At 40.4% G+C, this 21,152-nt stretch overlaps 1 protein-coding gene across 3 annotated transcripts in view; it reads right to left on the bottom strand.

Moving 5' to 3' along the window:
• Positions 1-21,152, bottom strand: part of PDE4D (phosphodiesterase 4D) — a 1,582,769-nt gene that overhangs the window by 1,447,226 nt on the left and 114,391 nt on the right. For 2 of the 3 annotated variants that reach the window (XM_042233629.1, XM_042233630.2), the window contains exon 2: positions 12,048-12,118. The exons of the other annotated variant lie outside the window; for it this stretch is intronic. The gene's annotated coding sequence lies outside the window, so the exon portion shown is untranslated. The remainder of the gene's footprint in view (positions 1-12,047; positions 12,119-21,152) is intronic. 3 annotated transcript variants of the gene reach the window in all.

Here is a 21,152-nt window from a genome sequence, read left to right as displayed (position 1 = left end):
ATTCTCCTATATACTCAAAGTTTTTCTGTCACTCTTCCACCCTAATCAATACTTGCCATTTTCCTGATGATAAAACGTCTCTTCCAAGGCAAAGACTTTTTCTTTTGCCTGTCTTTTCAGCTTAGCAAGGCCCACAGTTACTTAACAAATGGCGTTTCTCTCCTCTCTCTGGAGACAAACTGAAATCTACACTCCCTCAGGTATGAAAATCATGCTATTGACCCAGCATCCCTAAAGCATCTTGAGAAAGTCTTTTTTCCCGCCTTTCAGCCTCTCCCTTTCTCTTCTCAAAGATGGGCAGTATGAACAGGCAGGGCAATAGAGCAAATGCTGAGGCCATAAAAGAAAGTAAAGCTAAATGGCTCACCTGCCATCAGAACTCACTGCTTTGACCTCTGATTAACATTATGCCTTATCCCATAGAAATAAGCAGCCTTAGACATCTGCTAGAATATTGGTATTTTCAATCTCTGGTTTGAATGACAGGACCCTGGAGGCAAAACATTTCCTGTGGAGATTCTGTACTTTTGCCTGCTCTTGCTTTTCTAGCTCAAACAACTTGATTTTGTTGGGCTTCAATGTACAGTTCAAGGGACATATTTTATAAGTCAAGTTAATGGCCCTGGGGATAATACCGGTGTGACTCATCAATGACAGGAAAAATATGAGGTATGTGTAAACATTCTGCAGCAGGTTTGAAAAGACCCAATTATAATTATGTCTGGGACTGTTTCTAGTGGTTCTTCCATAATTTTACATGAAATAACATAATGGCTAGTGAATTAACTCTGGAAATTTTTAGAGATAAGAGATGGTCCAATAGGCCATGGTAAATTTCAAGAGAACAGAATCTCCCCAGCTATTTTAATTGACAGATAATTAAGTGACTTATAACATCACTGAGGAAGGCGGAAGAAATATATCTCAGCTGAGCCTTCAGAAATAATTCCCAAGCCACACTACAGAGCTGGGCCATCAGAAGAACAACTGCCTCTTCTGTGATTAGCTGGCTACCACCTTGGGATGTTGCCGGTTCCATAACCACAGGACCACACCACAATTAGGAAGCTAACATTAACAGGAAGGCATGAAATCAGGAGGATCCAGGAGCCACCTGACCAGGAAGCTGCTGGCTCAGCTGCTGCTGCTGTCTGCATCCACCTCATATACTACCTACTATGTCCTTCACCAGCACAACTGATACCCCACACTCTGCCTCTTCATACTCATGCAGCTAGCGACTGGGCCCTGGGACTTGTGCCAATGCTGACAGCAAAGCAAAACATCTCCATGGCCACTCACCACCTTCAGTTCAGTTCAGTTCAGTCACTCAGTCGTGTCCAACTCTTTGCGACCCCATGAATCGCAGCACACCAGGCCTCCCTGTTCATCACCATCTCCCGGAGTTCACTTTATATCCAAGAAATTCTGAGAAACTGCTTTGTAACTTTCTACCTTCTGCCAGTTGAAAGGATACACTAATAAGGGCTTGGAACAGATGCTGAGAGACTCCACCATTTCTACCATAGAATAAATTTACTCTTAACGTATCATATTACTAAGTATATATCAAATACCTGATTCACACACAATACTATACATAGCCCAGGCAGTCAACAGCATTTGCTGGGAAAGTCTGGCCAAGGTCTTGGATTTTTAGCAGCTTCAATTTTCATCAACATAGTATCTAAACTATCTCACTTTGTATACCCCCATTTACCACACCGTAGATAAACAGTCACTGCATGAATGCTTATGCATGAGAAGGATGATCATGGGAAGTGTTCTGCAATGTGCTGTAAAAAGATACACACTTTCCTAAGAATCTTAACATCTAATAAGAGAATATAGTACAGACACCCATGAATGAGGTAACTGATATATAAAAAACGTTCCAAACCAATCCTAAAATTTAGTTATAATTGCTTTTGATGTAAATAGTCTACAAGGAAAATGGGGTAAAGTAGGTTTGCCTGAATCGGCAACCCCACTTGACTGTTTAAGAAACACTATTTAGTAGCATTCACCACTTTTCTTCCAAAAGAGCAAACCCAGAAGGACTGCAAAGGGAACAGAAGTTCATGCCGGGATCAAAGTGTATCACAGAAAACACCAAGGCACTCGATTAAATACTGTGAGTTGGTTTCTAGACCGTTGCTAAGATATCTTTAAAGGAATGGTCTGAGACATTCATTTCTTTCTGTTGGACACTGAAATAAATATTCCTGGTACTAAATCCATCCTCTTACAATCACTGGGGAAAACAACAGTTTGACCACTGATAAGGCTGCCCATTGGGCAGAATCCACTTTCCTATGTAACCATTTTTGCAGTAAATCATGCAGAAAAGGCGGTGTCAGTGATAAGGGCTGTACATTTGATTGCTGTTCCCACAGCCAACTCTTATTAACACAGAATCCAATTAGGGAAATGCCATAAGATATAATAAGCATAATTCATATATTTCCTGGAAGCAATTGCTATGTTATTATTTATTTCTGGTTTTATTTTTACCACAACTGAAGAACACACAGGCAACGAATTACAATGCTGTAACTGTAGTTTGAAAATACTGTAAAAAAATTAAAATAAGCCCAAGGGACTATAGTCAGGAGACAAATCTAAGGAAGGCTCCTGGGCTTCCCTGCACCTGTCAAATGTAACTCATTGCACATTAGACTCTATGGTATTTGTGGGCAAATCCTTACGCTACCAGAAAGGATGTCTGGCTGCACAGCTGGACTAGCTAGACGGTGATAATCAATCCCCCCAGAGCCTCCGGGCAGAGGACCATATGCCCCTAGAAGCCAAAAGAGCGTTAGTGCAGTACCCAGACTCCTCGGAATTCATGTTGGCTCCTCAGCAGCTGGAACCAGTGCAGAGACCGTGAATTATCCCAGACCAAGAGACACCTTCTACTCCACTACTTCCCCTTCCATTTATCCCTACCTCTAGCCTGATTCTCAACTCAGAGGAATTCAAAAACAAAGTCTGTCTTCCTATCTCATTTCCCCAACTTGTCAGTACTGAGAGGCCTCAGGAGGGTTTCTGGGAATGTCCCCAAGAAGTGGAGAAACCCCCGGGGCACCATAATTAACTTGTCAGCAGACCTGAGAGCCACATGTCTCAAAGATCTAGAGTTGCCCTATTATCAATCCCCAAGAACTTGACCACTGCATTCCCATTAATATTAACAGTGTTCTCACCAATAAGACAGAGGAATTACTGGGTTCTCTCTGGCTCTGCTTCTCGAACAGGCCAAGTAATTGCCGTGAATATTTTGTTATCAAGATGAACTTTTAGCCTTAACCTAGCAAAGATTATCGGTGCTTTTCTGCACTTGCTATTTTCCTTATACCTATATATTTAAATGGACTGCCTTTAGCTGCAGTTTTTGTTTTTATATATTTTATAAATTTTGAGAAACCCAAATAGTGATATTTGTGCATTCTTGAATAATATCTTTCCTAAACATTTTAGTTGACTCTGGATATTCCAATATCTATCTATGACTAGAAAAATCCTCTTGAAGCCATTTGCAATGGCCTCTATCTTCTTCTAACTTCTACCTTCCTTTTGAGAAATTTCAGTCTTCCCCCAACCCCTGCCTGTTTTAATCTCTGCCACCTGGGAAGCTAATCTTTACTCTCCCATCACTTACTATAGGAATATTGTTGAAGAGAAGAATGAATACTGATAAGTAACAGTTATAAATGATGTTGACATTGTTGATAGCTCATGCTAAATTTATTTGATTTTGCATTCACTAGACATGCTTGATTAGAAGTATACATTACCAGGGACTCCATGGCTTGAAAAGATGAGAAACAAGGAAACTGGTATGTTGGTGTCTGATTCCAGCCATGCTAGTGGTACCTCCGTGAGCTCTATTACGTACTATTCAATTAGCTTGAAGCTACAGAACTGACCACTCTCATCCATCAACACAGCTACAAGCACCCATGTCAGAAATCCACCGGTCATGTTGCTATAGGTCAGGAGGAAAAGTGAATTTGATAAAGAAATTACAGCGATTAGAGGTAGAAATAAAGGAAAGAAAAGAGTTTCAGTCCCAGTGGAAAACAGGCAGAAAGGGCAAGAACGGGGCACCAGAGACAAGTGTGCTTAGTCAATACAAGAAGAAAAGAGTTGAAATCGGAGTCAGGGGAACTGTCCCATGGGTTTGATAAGATCTCAAGAATTCACTTCCCACAGGGCCTGCTCCACAGACTACAGTTTATATTGGTGAGGCTCTTCCCACATACCTCTGCTATTAAATATTCTTTTAAACTTCATTATATTGATGAATGCAGAATCAAGCTGTGCAGTGAATTCATTTTTAAATGGCCTGACTTATTTTTCTGAGTTGTCTTTGTTTAAAAAAAAATCCCTGTTGCTCTCTAAACACCTATAATGAATAATCCATGCCACAATTTCTTTTCATATTCACTAATCTTTATATATTCAGCTTTCTATTAGCTGCAATTTCAATTCATTAAAAAATGATATCATCCTGGGACTAAAGCTTGATTCTTATTTTTTATGCCAAAGCAATTGCATTTCAAAGAGTAAAATCTTATGTGATTTTCACTTGGAATTTTTACCAGATTCCTGTCTTTTGACTATTGCCACCTCTCAGTAGAATTGAAATGAGAAGAGAACATTTAAAAAACTTAAACACTGGGAATTGAGAGCTTTGAATACTCAGTTTTGTGAAGTAGGATGCATGGTGAATATAGAAATAATTTTTAGATCTCCTGGGTAAAAACATCAGTAGTGATAGTAATGGTATAAGTAATAATAACGCTATATATTTTTCAACTTGTGTTCCTGATCCAGCCTTGTGTACTGAGCTGAGGTGCCAATCATATACATTTCACATCTCTATTTCCTGACCCTATCATCAACAACAGCAGTATGCCAAGTGATAACTATGTATTAGCTTATCTAATCCTCACAATAACCCTATAAATCCACATTTTTATTACTTTCTACAATTTTTAAGGCAAAAAAAACTAGGGCACTGAGGCTTTAGTAATTTCTTGACCAGTAGGTAGAACAAGGGATCTGAACTCAGGCAGTCTGCCAATGGAACCTACATACTTTAACACTCTTGTATATTGTGATGGTCCTTTGTCTGCTTCCCAGTGACTGATGTGGACATAAGTGGGAGGATTCAGGAATGATTGGTTCTCTACCCATGGAGAAGATGGACTATACACACAGGTAGAAGAGGCTTCTACACTGCTGACTCCCAGAGAATAGTAGACATAATTAAGCAAAACATATATTCCTGGCTGGCTTTTTTCCTCACCCTTTTGTCTTTTGCTTGTCTAGCTGTCTTTTTGATCACCGCATTTGGCTTTTGATTCTGTTAGCCTGGGTAACTGGCAGAGGCAATGATAAATGATCGTGTTTTGGCTAACCATGTCAGATACCTTATGGTATACTATACTGAGCCAAGAAAATATCTTATGCTGATAGGGTTCCTTGGTGGCACCAAGCATTGCTGCTGGCACAGTGCATCCAACAGACATTTTACATAATAGCCATCCATCTCCTCCAACCCATATCACCATGATGACTACAGACCTGCCATTCCAGGGCCTGAACCTTCCAGACCATCTTCAAATTTACCCAAGCAAAATGCCAAAGCCCCTTGGTAGCTAAATGTAGAGTTAGTTTTGCACATTATTTAGTATACTGTTTCATTCAAGTTCAATATGATAATATTACATGAAAGAACTGTCTATATCTTTGTCCTAAATATAAGTAAACAACAAATGGATAAAGTCAAATCATGCAAACAAAATGTATATAATGGTATCATATATGATGTTTAGGTCATCTCCCCACTACAGAAGAGTAAACAGAAATAGGCTTTTATTCTCTTTCTATTGGGAATCTTGGGTCTGTCTCCAGTCATTCAATCAATCAAAAGACATCAACTGGGTGCTCGCTATGTGAGGAGTGCAAGATGACGAAGATAAGACAGCCACCTCTGTCTTCAGGTGGCTTCTATGCTAAGTATTAAAATAAGGACATATGCAATCTTCAATTAAGGAAGTCCGAATTATAAAAGGTTTGTAAGGAAAAATACTTTCCTATACTAAGATTTTGGAGAACGCAGCTTCAACAGAATATTATACTAAAAACATGTTGGAAAAAAATGAGTTCCTAAAGGTAGGTCTTATAAGAAAGTAGTAGCTGATTTTCCACCACAGAGATTTGGCTAAAACAAATAAAAGGCTGGAAGTGACTGTTTCTATTCCATTCTTTGAAGTGATTTAGTGGAGAAGTTGTGTCCAACATATGACCCATGGCTGTAGCCTGCCAGGCTCCTCTGTCCATGGGATTCTCCAGGCAAGAATACTGGAGTGGGGTGCCATTTCCTTCTCCAGGGGAATCCTACCGATCCAGGGATCGAAGTTGAGTCTCCTTCATTGCACGTGGATTCTTTAGTGCTGAGCCACCAGGGAAGCCCTGTTTCATTCTTGGGGCAATAAAACAGAAAACTACCTGTTCCCTAGGGGCCTTTTGGTGTGGACAACTCTTTTAGTATATGGCAAATGGCTTCTAAACACATCTAATAAAGTCTCTGCTGGCCTTTATAAAAAGCCAGCTTACATTTCCCAAAGCCATTCCTAGGCTCATTATCTATATGCCAACATTACAGAATCATTTGGTAAACAATCACCCTCATCTAGCCATCTGAACACAAATGCATGCACACACGTACACATGCGCACACGCACACAGGCGCACACGCACACAGGCACACACGCACACAGGCACACACACACACAGGCGCACACGTACACAGGCACACACGCACACAGGCGCACACACACACAGGCGCACACGTACACATGCGCACATTACTTCTCCCATGTTCCTAGTCACACTATGTTCTTACCAAACAAGATATGCTTCTTCCACATATTCAACCTCTGCACTTCTGTAAACACCTTTTGTTAACTGGAAGGGCAGTGGGTAAATGGAATGTCCTTGTAGGGGCAAAAGTGCATGTGGCTTATCACTCGAGGAAGGTCTCCTCCAGCAGTAGTTTCTGTCTGTGACTTGGGAGCTGGAGGGAGAACTGTATAAAGGAACAGGTGGGACTGATACATGAAAACAGGCAACGCAGACTTGGTTTTTGAAGCCACATACCAACAACGTACGCTTATTCCTTTTTGTCTCAGACAAAGCAGTAAAACAATCGTCAAAAGCCCCAAATTCAGATTTATTGTGGATAGAAACCTCACCTGGTCAGCCTTATTTGACATCGTTAATCTGAGGAAACCACAGAGAGAATATTCACACTCAGCTGAAATGTAGCTGCTTTTTGGAAATCCAACCAGTCCATTCTGAAGGAGATCAACCCTGGGATTTCTTTGGAAGGAAAGATGCTAAAACTGAAACTCCAGTACTTTGGCCACCTCATGCGAAGAGTTGACTCATTGGAAAAGACTCTGATGCTGGGAGGGATTGGGGGCAGGAGGAGAAGGGGACGACCGAGGATGAGATGGCTGGATGGCATCACTGACTCAGTGGATGTGAGTCTGAGTGAACTCCGGGAGTTGGTGATGGACAGGGAGGCCTGGCATGCTGCGATTCATGGGGTCACAAAGAGTCAGACACGACTGAGCAACTGAACTGAACTGAACTGAACTGAACTGAAGGGAGGGTCCACAACCTTTCAAGAAGTAATCCACAACCTTCACACAGAAGATCTGCCTGTCAACATGCAATGGCTCAAAACAAACTTGTCACCAAGTACATAGCTGCTATGTACTAAGAGGAAAATATGCAGGGAATTGTGATCAGAAGAACAGAATTCCATGGCTGGAGGAGGACACAGTTAAGGGACCAACCTCAGTGACCAAAGGCCAGAGAGTAAAAGGTACATTTAAACTTGTGTTAATCACTCAGTCATGTCTGACTCTTTGCAACCCTGTGGACTGTAGCCCACCAGGCTCCTCTGTCCATGGAATTCTCTAGGCAAGAATACTGGAGTATTCCCTTCTCCAGGGGCTCTCTTCCTGACCCAGTGATTGAACCTGGGTCTCCTGAATTGCAGGCAGATTCTTTACTATCTGAGCCATGAGGATAGCCTACATTTAAGTTTCATGGTACATAAACCCTTACATTCTAAGTGCCTCCCTCTGTATCTAACACTGTACGTGGCTCTACAGGAGTCATGGCATAGGGACAGTGCTGAGTCACCAAGTCTTCTCCCAGGAGCTACTGCACATGCAGTTGGCATTTGTGCTCTTATTATCATCAGGAATGAATCCTATTTCAGCATTCCAATTCAACGGGCCACAGTTGGAGAATGAATGGAGAATTTCGGGAGGCAGTCCAGACCCCATGACTAATAGTCAAGTGAGCACTATTTAATTGAATTACCAGTTGAATAAAAATTACTTTAGGAAATGAACTATAAAATCCAGGTCAAGTTGTAACATCATTATTAACGTCACTACTAGAAGTACTAGGGACCTTGAAAACATGATCTTGAATGCTCACCAGAATTCTACAAAGTAGGTAAGCCTCACAAGAACCTTCCCTACCTGCACTGAACTGTATCCATTTCTAGGGTTAGCTGAGTGAGTGATAATAAAGTGAGTGATAATTCAGAAAAGCCATCCAATGTAGTATGTAGCATAGTGTAGGTGCTCCAAGCACATAGTAGGTGCTCCATAAGTGTTGGCTGAATTTAAGAATTAATGCATTGATCACAAATTGATAATCAGTTACCTGATACGTCTGTGAAAATTAATCAGTCACATAAAATACATTAAGGGGGGAAATCATGATTGGACTACAAGGAGATCAAACGAGTCAATCCTAAAGGAAATCAATCCTAAATAATCATTGGAAGGACTGATGCTGAAGCTGAAACTCCAGTACTTTGGCCACCTGATGGGAAGAGCTGACTCATTAGGAAAGACTCTGATGCTGGGAAAGATTGAAGGCGGGAGGAGAAGGGAACGACAGAGGTTGGAAGGTGGGAGGAGAAGGGGGACAGATGGTTGGATGGCATCACCGACTCAATGGACATGAGTTTGAGCAAGCTCCAGAAGATGGTGTAGGATGTGGAAGCCTGGCGCGCTGCAGTCCATGGGGTCATAAAGAGTCAGACATGACTGAGCAATTGACCAACAACATGATTACATGAATCAATGCTAATTTTGATCAAGAGGCTAACAATAACCACTCTCAAACACCCAAATGTGCTTTAAGCTGTAGATAATCAAATAGTCTCCTTTTTTTTTGCTTCTGCATTTTCTCTGTTTAAGTCTAGATCCTGGCACCTGTGAGCCAAGATTCCTAAACACTTCTGGTTTGGCACTGCCCCATTCAAATCAAATTTTGCTCAAATAAACTCGTTAAAAAATTTAAGTAGTGATTCTGAATAAGAAAATGAGACATTCTTTGATAACCAGCCTACCCTTTCTATTCGAATAAATCAGTCTGTGCCAAAACCAAGGAGACAAATAATAAATGTATGTCTTTTATTTTGTTCGTGACTATACTTTGTGTCCCTCTTGTGGTTAGGTGGAGCCAGGCACAATGACTTCTATTCGGTGAGTTTTTGAGTTGAGATGCCTCATGCTGGTTCTGCACAAAAGCGCTTAATCCCTTAGAGTAGACTGGTTCTGCACAGAAGCACTTGACCCCTCTGAGCATGGCAGCGGGCAACATCTGAGATGCTGGCTACTCCAGAAACCTGTATCCCTGAGTGAGGATGATCGGCAGAGTGCCTGCTCAACCCACAACGGACACACAGTGTGAATAAGAAATGAATCTTTGTTCTTTAACCCCTGACACTGTTATGGTAGCACATCTTATTCCAGACCAGTTAATAAAGGGAATACAATTCCAGGATGCTAGTTTCCACAAAACAACAATGAGACATGATCACATCAAAGCTCAAACTCACAGTTTCTGAATTTTGCTCACCTCCATCCCAGACCATCTTCTAATCTTCCCTTGTTATTAACCTCACTCTAATCAGTTTATTAATTTCACAAGAATTTTAAAAATTCTGCTCTCTGCAACAGACTGTGATCAGCGCTGGGAATAAAAGGGAGAGAAGGCAATTTTATGTCCCAAAGAAAACCAATACATGTTCTAAATGAGGTTACATTTAGAGCTTAGCTCGACAGATGTGAAATAGACGAAAAAATTGTCCTGAGCCTCTCCTTCCTTGTGTTTGATCTGCTTCTATGGACTGGTGTCAGAAATCTCTTAACCACAGAAACCCTTTTTGCTTTCTTTTCTTTCAGGCCTTGACAAGATGACTGGTGGGTCAGATGAGTCATTGTTTGGCAATCTAAGAATTGTCAGTTGTACTTTCGTCTTTCATATTTTTCTGTCAAGAGGCAGCATTTAACAGAACTGTATATTTTCTGCCACATAGTGACAACAAGGATGGTGACTGACGAGAGTTGAGTCTCTATGGACTATTCATGTTAGTTAAAATTTCATCAGCATCTTGGAACATCTCCTGTCCAACATGTCTCAGGGGAAAGATAAGAAATATTATTTTACTTCTGTTTGATTTTAAAAGATTAAGTCTGTTGCCCTTGGTCCCTGATCACCATTCATAAACAAATACATGGATCATCATAGAATCTCAGGATGGTAGGAGGATGATTCCTTTTAAAAATCTGACACTAGCTATGGGCTTTATCTCTGGTCACTTATCATCTTAAGTGTATGCTTTCCCCTTCTACTATCAGAAAAGCATTTATCAGCCATGCAGACAGGCTCAAAGCAAACTTAAAGCCCACTATGTTTATTTTTTTCCCTGAAAAAAAAAATCTCATCAGCCTTCTATTCTTGTCAGAATTATGAAGATAAAGCTTTGATGTGCATGATTTGAAAAAATGACATTCACTGTAAGGTAATATTAGGGTCTGACTTTAAAGTATTATACATTTACTTCTTTATTGTTTTAAGGCAATGCTAGTGATTAACTGCTCAAATCATGTAGCTAATTTCACCATTCCCATATTTTCCCATTTCCTCACTGTCTTCTGTCCTTGTTCTTCTCCAGTCCTGACAAATAATAAAATTAAATTCCAGTCAAGAGTGAAATAGTCACAGGTATAGCCACTGAATGGGAACAAACTAGTTCATCTAACAAGTACCTTTGAGTCCTGACTTCATACTAGATGCTGCTATAGATTCTGAAAATAGAGCAATAAAGTACAGTAGAGGAGGCCATACTCTCACAAGGCTCACATGTCAATGGAGAGACAATAATCAATAATATCAGTTCAAATAAATGCTGTGAAGAAAATGAAATAGAGCTATAGGATAGAGTGATGGTAGAATTGGGCTTACCAAAGAAAATTTCTCCAGGAAGGTCAAGCTTGAGTCAAAGTCCAAGCGAAAAGAAGCCAAAGAGTTGAAGAAAGAGACATATAGAAAGAAGGACCAGGAGGTTCAACAAGGAGCTTGGAGTGAGAAAGAGCTTAGCCCATTCAAAGAAGAGAAAGAAGACCTTACTAGATGGAGACAAGGGAGAAAGGGAAGGCAGGGGCCAGCTCAAGATGAGCCACAGAGTTCAAGGTAAAATCCAGAGTTCACTGGATTTTGTTTCAAATCCAGTGAAAAGTTATTGGAAGATTTTAATAGAAGAGTGACATTAAATGTAGATATGCAAATATCAGTCCAACCATCTGACAAAATCAGTCAGACCTTTCAACTTTCAAACATGATGCTAGATCTGCCAATTCTACAAAGAAAGCATGGGGATATCCCCCAAGTCCAGGGGGAAAACTCCTGAGTTCGCACTTTCCATTAGTGCTCCAAAGCTTTCACTTGTCAGCAACCAACAGACTCAGGAGGAATATGCACCTGCCTTTTCAGAAAAGCCACCATACTGGGATGTCCTATTGAGCTACTTCCTAAATTCTTACTCTACCAATGTGATGTGTTACTCAAGCCAGGATCAATCTGAAGACAAACGTCAGCTGCTGTGTGGAGGATGGTCAGGCGGGGAAAACCGGAAGCTAGGGACACAGGGATCTTACCAACTCTGGTCCAGCATTACACGGACCTGTGTGAAACTTCCTTAGAAGGCACCAGAAAAATAATCAGCTTGCTGTAAAATATTAAATTTAATTTGTATTAAAATATATAATAAAATATAAAGCATTAAATATATTATTAAATATTACTGAATTTTATAACATGTTTCATTCTGATCCTAATAGTCTTTCATAAAACCTTAAAAGATTTTCTGCCATGGATCAAGTGAAATGTCACATTTTTTTCTTAAGAAAAAAGATGAAATTTATGAGCCATGCATATGTCAGTTCTGTGAGATGCCATCTTGATTAAAATTTGCCTAAATTTGCTTTCAACTTGGCAGAGCTCCATGGGTGCTTAGACATTAAAACAGCTGGCATTTCTGTCAAGAAGTTTTGTATTTCTTTTTAGAAACGCAGATTAAACTGAGTTACTTTAAAATCCCCACTCTTGAAACCAATATATACAGATCAGGTCTATTCCCAAAACACAGGAAAGTTTTATTCCCATCCCTCTCTTTTTACTGCCAATCCTAAACTCCTTTGTAAGCCCATAGAGGACCTCATTGAAAAGTCTTGAGAGACTTGCTTTAATCAGGAAGCAGTAGGCTAATAATTATTTTTTTTAATAGCCACCAATAATGCCTACTTCCCATGTGGCACAGTGGTAAAGAATCTACCTGCCAGTGCAGGAGATGCAGGAGACATGGGTTTTATCCCTCGGTCGGGAAGATCCCCTAAAGTAGGAAATAGCAACACGCTCCAGTATCCTTGCCTGGGAAATCCCATGGACAGAGGAGTTTGGCAGGCTACACACAGTCCATGGGGTCACACAGAGTCGGACATGACCAAGCACAATCATGAAAAATGCCTATCCTCCAAAATGTAGAGGGATGATTAGATGATATCTCTACTTCAAAATTCACTAAAAGTAGAGAAGTTTCCCCTTCAACTACAGGATGATACTGGACACCCTTCTAAGGACACACATACATCTCTTAGAGGCAGAAGTCACAAACTGACAACCAAACACCTAATATGACCAACTTATTTTCCCCACGTTAACATGTAGCAACAAGTCTTGCAATGTTAGCATACTATTTTTAAACATTTGAATTGGCCATCAATATTTAAAACTCAGGAGATTTTATGACTTTATTTTTAGCTCATTTAAAAAAAAGTCAAAAGATCTGAAGCTTCTACAGGTACACACACTTGCTTTTCTGTAAGACAACAATCCCCAGATGGTGAGTAATGGACACTCTCCATGGGTGGAAAAATATTTGATTTGCTAAGACTCTACCATGTCCTATTATGTTGTAATCCCTCCCTGAACCATTCATTTACAACACCTGTCTGACCAGTGCAAACCCTCTTTGGTAATGAAGAGACAGATTGGATGGGTATATGGATGGATGAGTGGGTGGACAGAATGCGATTAAGCCCCAAATTATGCAGCTTGCTGAACAGTAAATTTTTATAGCGAGCACTGTTTTGTACCAAATAACCAAGGTTCCAAGGCTTCCCCAAAATTAAAATTTTTAATTCCTCAGGCTAACCAAACTGAATAATAGACTTAAATAGTTGAGACTAAGACTCTGACTACTTCTGGAACTCTAGACCAGACCATTTCTGCCTGCTCTCCAAAACAGGAGACCTTGGGGTGATCACGGCCATTTGCTAGCCCACATGGCACCTTTGTGGAAAAAGTTTCCCTTCCTGTGGGTTGACGCATCAATGGCTTGGCAAGCAGAGTATGACTTCCTTTTCACTGCACTCAACTCCCACACCAGCCCAATTGTATGGTGATTAATCTGCCAGATATAGGCAGCACCACAGCCCTGGAAGTGAACTTTACACAAACCACAAATGAAATCAACATGCAAATGAAATTCAATCAGAGAGCTGCATCTGACAAGTCAAGAGATTAAAGGGACATGAAGATCTGTGTGTGCTTTCACTGGTAAGCTGGACTTTTAATCTCTCAGATGAAACAGATCTTAAAACTTTTGAAAAAGGGAAATAAGTGAACACTACCCCAGGCCAAGAGAGGTGAAGATCAAACCACTCTACCTAATCTCCGAGATCATTCTGTCCTGATGAACAGGTCTCCCACATGGGTAGATACACAGTCTATTCAGAAAACCAGTATTTATTTATTGGGGTAAAAATAATTTACAAGAATTTTTTCATATTACTATTTTTTGAAGTATAGTCAAATTTACAATGTTGCAGGTGTACAGCAAGGTGATTCAGCTATTATATATGTATGTATATTATATATGTATGTATATATGTATATTCGATTCTTTCCCACTATGGTTATTATAAGATATAGTTCCCTGTGCTATACAGTAGGTTCTTGCTTTTATCTATCTTATATATAGTAGTATGTTTATGTTAATCCCAAATTCCTAATTTACCTCCCCTTCTTTCCCCTTTGGTACCACAGATTTGTTTTCTATGTCTTATGAGTCTATTTCTGTCTTGTAAATAAGTTTATTTGTATCATTTTTTCAGATTCCACAAATAAATAATACCAGATGATATGTCTTTTTTTCTCACTTACTTCACTTAGTATGATAATCTCTAGGTGCCCCATGTTGTTTCAAATGTCATTTCACTCCTTTTTGTGGCTAAGTAATATTCCATTGTGTGTGTCTATGTATATATATAGATACACATACAGCACATCATCTTTATCAATTCATCTGTTGATGAACATTTAAGGTTGCTTCTATGTCTTGGCTATTGTACATAGTGCTAAACATTTGAGAGCATGTATCTTTTCAAATTAGAGTCTTTGCCTTCTCCAGATATATGGCCAGGAGTAGGACTGCAGGGTCACGTGGTAGCTCTAGTTTTAGTTTTTTAAGGAACCTCCATACTGTTGTTCTTAGTGGCTGCACTAATTTGCATTCCCACCAGAAGTGCATGAGGGTTCCCTTTTCCCCACATCCTCTCCAGCATTTATTGTTTGTAGACTTTTTGATGATGGCCATTCTGCCTGGTATGAGGTGGTACTTCTTTACAGTCTTGATTTGCATTTCTCTAATAATTAGCAATTTTGGCCATCTTATGTCTTCTTTGGAGAAATGCCTGTTTAGGTCTTCTGCTCATTTTGGGCTTTTACAAGAATTTTGTGTCAATAAGAATGAAATTAAATTAAATGAAATTTAATTAAATGAAATTTAATTAAATGAAAACATTGAAAATACAATTTCTTTTTTTTTCATCTTAAGTAGCCCATTCAAGGTATTTTTTTCCTGCTCCTTAATGGAACATGACTTTCAACAAGTTGTGCCAGTCTTACTTCCCTGCAATTTCCCCTGTCCTAACTCACTGTTCAATTTTGTGTTTCTCGTGCCTGCTGAGACCTTGAGCTTTCAGTGGGAGTCCTGACGGCCTTGCTCATCAAGTTTGTCAGTACAGTCTTCTGTGCTTTTTGAATCCGAAGAATAAGCACTTAACACAGAAGGGATATTTTCCCAGTCCAGTGGAAGTAACAAATGTCAAGTATCCCTTCAACTCTCCTAGAGGAATCGTCAGGGCTAAGCCTCCAGCCCCAAGGTGACTTCATGCTTCCACTTGACCTGACATAGCTGCCCTGACCTGAAAGGAGGTTAAGAAAAGCCGTGCCCTCTCCAGAGAAAATACTTTTAAATAATGTATGTCATCACTGAATGTTCTTTTTCAGATCTTATAGATAGTAGAAATGAAAGAAGCATTATGGAGAAAGAAATTCATTTTGCATCTCTGAAATATCTTTGATCTTCTCCCTTTCCCTGGTTTTACCCAAGGACAAAATATTTGCAAACATTTCAAAATGTAGTCATGCAATTTTCCCTTTCATAAAATAACAACAGTAATAATAAAGTTGTCTTCATCTAACATAAAAGTGCTATACCCTTCTCCTAAAGAGAGCTGGTATTGTTTCAATTTACAGGGACAAAGATGCGACTTCATAGTCCTTCAAATGCGACAATGTTGGACAGGCATTGCAGTTGTCCGGTGTTCTCACTGTAGCCCCTAGGACACAGTACATGAGATGGTTGAATAGTAAGGTTCTGGGCATTGCCATCTTGAGATGTACTTAGAGGAGTTTCACAGGGAACATCATGACCTATGTTGGCTGCTAGGGGGGTGGCAGGACATGTTGGGGGGGTCCCTTTTTTCCTTTTCTCAAAATCTCACTTTAATACATAAAATAGGAATTCCCACAGCTACCTACTGGTACTCGGGAGGAGGCATCCTTCCCTTGCTCTGTCATTCCTCCACTTTCCATTATGGGTAGAGAAAAGGACTGTCTGCCTGTTGGGCCCCCCTCTTTCTCAATCTCTCTTTCTCTCTCCTTCCCTCGCTCCCTCCTTCTCAATATTTGGACTGCTCCATCCCACCCTCTCCATCACCCTCTGTCTTCTTCTTCTCTCCTCCTCCTCTTTCCATGCCTCTTTCTTCCTCCTTCTCAGTTCAGTTCAGTCGCTCAGTGGTGTCCAACTCTTTGCGACCCCATGAATCGCAGCACGCCAGGCCTCCCTATCCATCACCATGTCCCGGAGTTCACTCAGACTCAGATCCATCGAGTCAGTGATGCCATCCAGCCATCTCATCCTCTGTCGTCCCCTTCTCCTCCTGCCCCCAATCCCTCCCAGCATCTTTTCCAATGAGTCAACTCTTCGCATGGGTGACCAAAGTACTGGAGTTTCAGCTTTAGCATCATTCCTTCCAAAGAAATCCCAGGGTTGATCTCCTTCAGAATGGACTGGTTGGATCTCTTTGCAGTCCAAGGGACTCTCAAGAGTCTTCTCCAACACCACAGTTCAAAAGCATCAATTCTTTTATGCTCAGCTTTCTTCACAGTCCAACTCTCACATCCATACATGACCACAGGAAAAACCATAGCCTTGACTAGATGGACCTTAGTCGGCAAAGTAATGTCTCTGCTTTTGAATATGCTGTCTAGGTTGGTCATAACTTTTCTTCCAAGGAATAAGCGTCTTTTAATTTCATGGCTGCAGTCACCATCTGCAGTGATTTTGGAGCCCCAAAAAATAAAGTCTGACACTGTTTCCACTGTTTCCCCATCTATTTCCCATGAAGTGATGGGACCAGATGCCATGATCTTCGTTTTCTGAATGTTAAGCTTTAAGCCAACTTTTTCACTCTCCTCCTTCATTTTCATCAAGAGGCTTTTTAGCTCCTCTTCACTTTCTGCCATAAGGGTGGTGTCATCTGCATATCTGAGGTTATGGATATTTCTCCCGGCAATCTTGATTCCGGCTTGTGTTTCTTCCAGTCCAGTGTTTCTCATGATGTACTCTGCATAGAAGTTAAATAAGCAGGGTGACAATATACAGCCTTGACATACTCCTTTTCCTATTTGGAACCAGTCTGTTGTTCCATGTCCAGTTCTAACTGTTGCTTCCTGACCTGCATACAGATTTCTCAAGAGACAGGTCAGGTGGTCTGGTATGCCCATCCCTTTCAGAATTTTCCACAGTTTATTGTGATCCACACAGTCAAAAGCTTTGTCATAGTCAATAAAGCAGAAATAGATGTTTTTCTGGAGCTCTCTTGCTTTTTCCATGATCCAGCAGATGTTGGCAATTTGATCTCTTCTCCAACCAGAGATCTCTTTGATCTCTAGTTCCTCTGCCTTTTCTAAAACCAGCTTGAACATCAGGAAGTTCATGGTTCATGTATTGCTGAAGCCTGGCTTGGAGAATTTTGAGCATTACTTTACTAGCATGTGAGATGTCTGTAACTCTCCTCCCCTCTACTTTTCACCCTCCCTTTCACCATGAACTACCATCCTGAAATCACAGATGTTCTTCTGTTCTCCTTATTTAAATACACAGGGGTAGAACTAGCTGCTTGGTGACAGAGAAAGTAAGTCCACTGTGAGGAAAAATGGTGGGAAGCCCATTGGGCCCAGCTCCATAAGATGCGCCAGTATTAAAGAAGAGATTCTTTATGATATTTAAATGAGCTCTTCAAAGCTCTCAGACTTTTTGGCCAACTCAATAGAAGTAAGTAAATGGGTATTAACAAGATAGACCAAAGGGAAATTATACACAATGAAATTTCCTCTCCTATTTATATATCTGTCCAGGTGATTCTGAAGAATCATAAAATGAAGGGCAGTGATTATCAGATTCTCAAATGACAACTGTGAACTGAAACAGTCCAATGGATTACTTATAGAGGATGTTTTCTTGTTTTTTTTAATTTGGTTTGGTTTGGTACTCTTGGCCATGCCACAATGGCATGTGAGGTTTTAATTTCCTGACCAGTGATCAAATCTGCACTTCCTGCCATGAAAGCACAAGGTCTTTCTTAAACACTGGACCACCAGAGAAGTCCCTGGAGAATGTTCTAATATAGAACATTAGAATATAATGTTCTAATATAATGTTCTAATATGTTTTATGTTTATAGTCATTATGACTTACATCCTGACTTTTTAATGACAATTGTGCATACTAGGATGCATTAAATCCCTTTGCACAGACATTGCTATTCCTCGTGGTTCAGTTGGTAAGAATCTGCCTGCAGTGCAGAAGATGCATATTCGATACTTGGGTCAGGAAGATCCCCTGGAGAAGGGCGTGGTAACCCACTCCAGTATTCCATGGACAGAGGAGCCTGGTGGGCTACAGTCCACGGGATCGCAAAAAGTCTGACAAGACTATGTGACTAACACTTTCACTTCACTTTTCACTTCCACTTTATAACAGTGTAATTTTAATTCACTAACATAAATAAGTGAAAAACTAAAAAAAAAAAAAAAATCATTCCCTGACTTCTATGTCTTTATTTCTCTATTGGTCTAGGACAGATAGAAAGGATGGAGTGTAATTAAGCCCTCAGATTCCTAATAAATCCCACTGCTGAGAATAGAGTGCACAGACAGAAGAGTGAGTCAGCTGATTCAAGGACCAAGGAGGAAGAAAGTGAGACCTGCATGGGAGCCCATCGCAGTGAAGCTGGGCCCAGTGAGAAGTAATGAGTAGCCAACACACTGCATGCCATACTGACTTCCTAACCTCATCACTGAAAAAAAAAATCCTATGTTTAACAAGGCTGAGAATTGTCTGCTCAAAGTCATGAGACCCTGAAAAACGAAAGTCAAGAAAATAAGGAGGAAAAGTCAGGTCAGACATGAATAGAGGCCATTCTGTTGGTGATATTCAGTTACAGGATTCTGCCAGGATTTCAACTGGGAGCAATTAGGAGGTAATATCCAAAACCTGCCATGTAGTATTTGTACGTATCCAGTATTGTATCACTGGAGAGAACTGAGTTAATATCTGTGAGTCACCCCGCCAAGAGTAGGGGGGCCAGGTAAGCAGCATCCCTAACAGAATGGAGACTTCACAAGGCTTATTCCTGCCAGAAGGGCTCTGGGTAGGGCAACCGTACATCCCCGTTTATGCAAGACAGCACTGCGTCACATCTGTTGTTCAGCATAATGATTAATAGCTCATCTTTTTATTCTCAAAAGATCTCAGTTTTCATGATCAATTAAAGGTCCCTTTGTTGTTGTTTAGTCACTAAGTCACATCCAACTCTTCTGCAACCCCATAGACTGTAGCCTGCCAGGATCTTCTTTCATGGGATTTCCCATGCAAGAATACTGGAGTGGGTTGCCATTTCCTTCTCCAAGGAATCTTCCCAACCCAGGAATCGAACCCATGTCTCCTGCATTGGCAGGCAGGTTTTTTACCACTGAGACAGGAGGGAAGGTCCCTTTAGGTATGTGCTATGTAATGGATTATTTGTATTCCATCACAGATGTCCAGGGCTTCCCTGACAGCTCAGTTGGTAAAGAATCCACCTGCAATGAGAGACACCTGGGTTCGATCCCTGGGTTGGGAAGATCCCCTGGAGAAGGGAAAGGCTACGCACTCTAGTATTCTGGCCTGGAGAATTCATGGACTGTATAGTCCATGGGGTTGCAAAGAGTCAAACATGACTGAGTGACTTTCACTTCACTTCACAGGTGTCCTAATATATGTCGCAGATTGCATTCAACAGAATCTGCAGCTGAGGAAGAAAATGTAAGTGAAACTTATTCAGAAATTATCTTCATCAAGCATTAGAGATAAAATATAAGGAAAATAGAACACAAATCAACCCCCAAAAGTAAGAAGCAATATAAGGAAAGAAAATGCAACACTGCCCTTAATTTCCTCATCCTCTGCCTTAGAGTTGGTTACCCATGATAACTGGAAAGCAATCTTAGAAATAAATATAATCCATTAAGAAAAATTTTTAAACCTTTGATTCAAGAGACAAATGGTCTTTCTATTTTAACCAAAATACATAAATAGCAAATAGATATTACTAAGATAAAGATCTTAAACCTAGTTTTCTGAGGAAAAGAAAAAAGATACTTTCAGCATATACATAAGAAAGAATTGTCTCCCTTTTAAAGCCACATGGGGAACTTAACTGTTATATTTCTCTTGCTAGGAGACCACAGACCAGAAAAAGCCAGGTTCAAGCTCACAACTAGAGCAAAAGCTTTTACATCACCTATAATTTGCTTAACATGGTAATGCAGCTATCAGTTTCCCTATACAGAGGTCTAGTGCCTAGTTAACAAGCAGAAATGAGCTAAGGCCAGAATATGAGCTGTCAGGGTCTCCACTATATCCACTTTGAATTAAACTACTGACTCCTCCCCACGTTGCACTATGAAAATGGCCTGACTCATGAAACAGGACAAGACATTGTCACAGATGATGCAATATTCTATCTTCAATCCCATAACAGCTACACAGCAGATTCATCATATCAAGATGCTCTCTACATCCATTACCTAGAAAGGTAGTAATTCTTCCTCTTCCATCACAGCCATCATGTCCCTAATTTCTCCCAGTCCCCCGCATCCAATATAACTGAGGACACATTCAATAATTCGATCTTTTCTGATGTATGCACTTGTCAACAATTTCAGTACTGCCCTGTCATGATTCCAGCCATCCAGGCCACATGTACTTTTTTTTTTTCTGTATTGACATAAAATGTAAGCACAGAGAAGGACAATGGATTTTCACAAAATTTTTAAAATTAGAACACTGCAGCTTCCTAGAAGCCCCCTCT

Source organism: Ovis aries, chromosome 16, assembly GCF_016772045.2.
Source record: "Ovis aries strain OAR_USU_Benz2616 breed Rambouillet chromosome 16, ARS-UI_Ramb_v3.0, whole genome shotgun sequence".
Taxonomy (NCBI): Eukaryota; Metazoa; Chordata; class Mammalia; order Artiodactyla; family Bovidae; genus Ovis; species Ovis aries.
The sequence above is the reverse complement of the archived record's forward strand: the minus strand, read 5'-3'. Positions and strand labels throughout refer to the sequence as shown.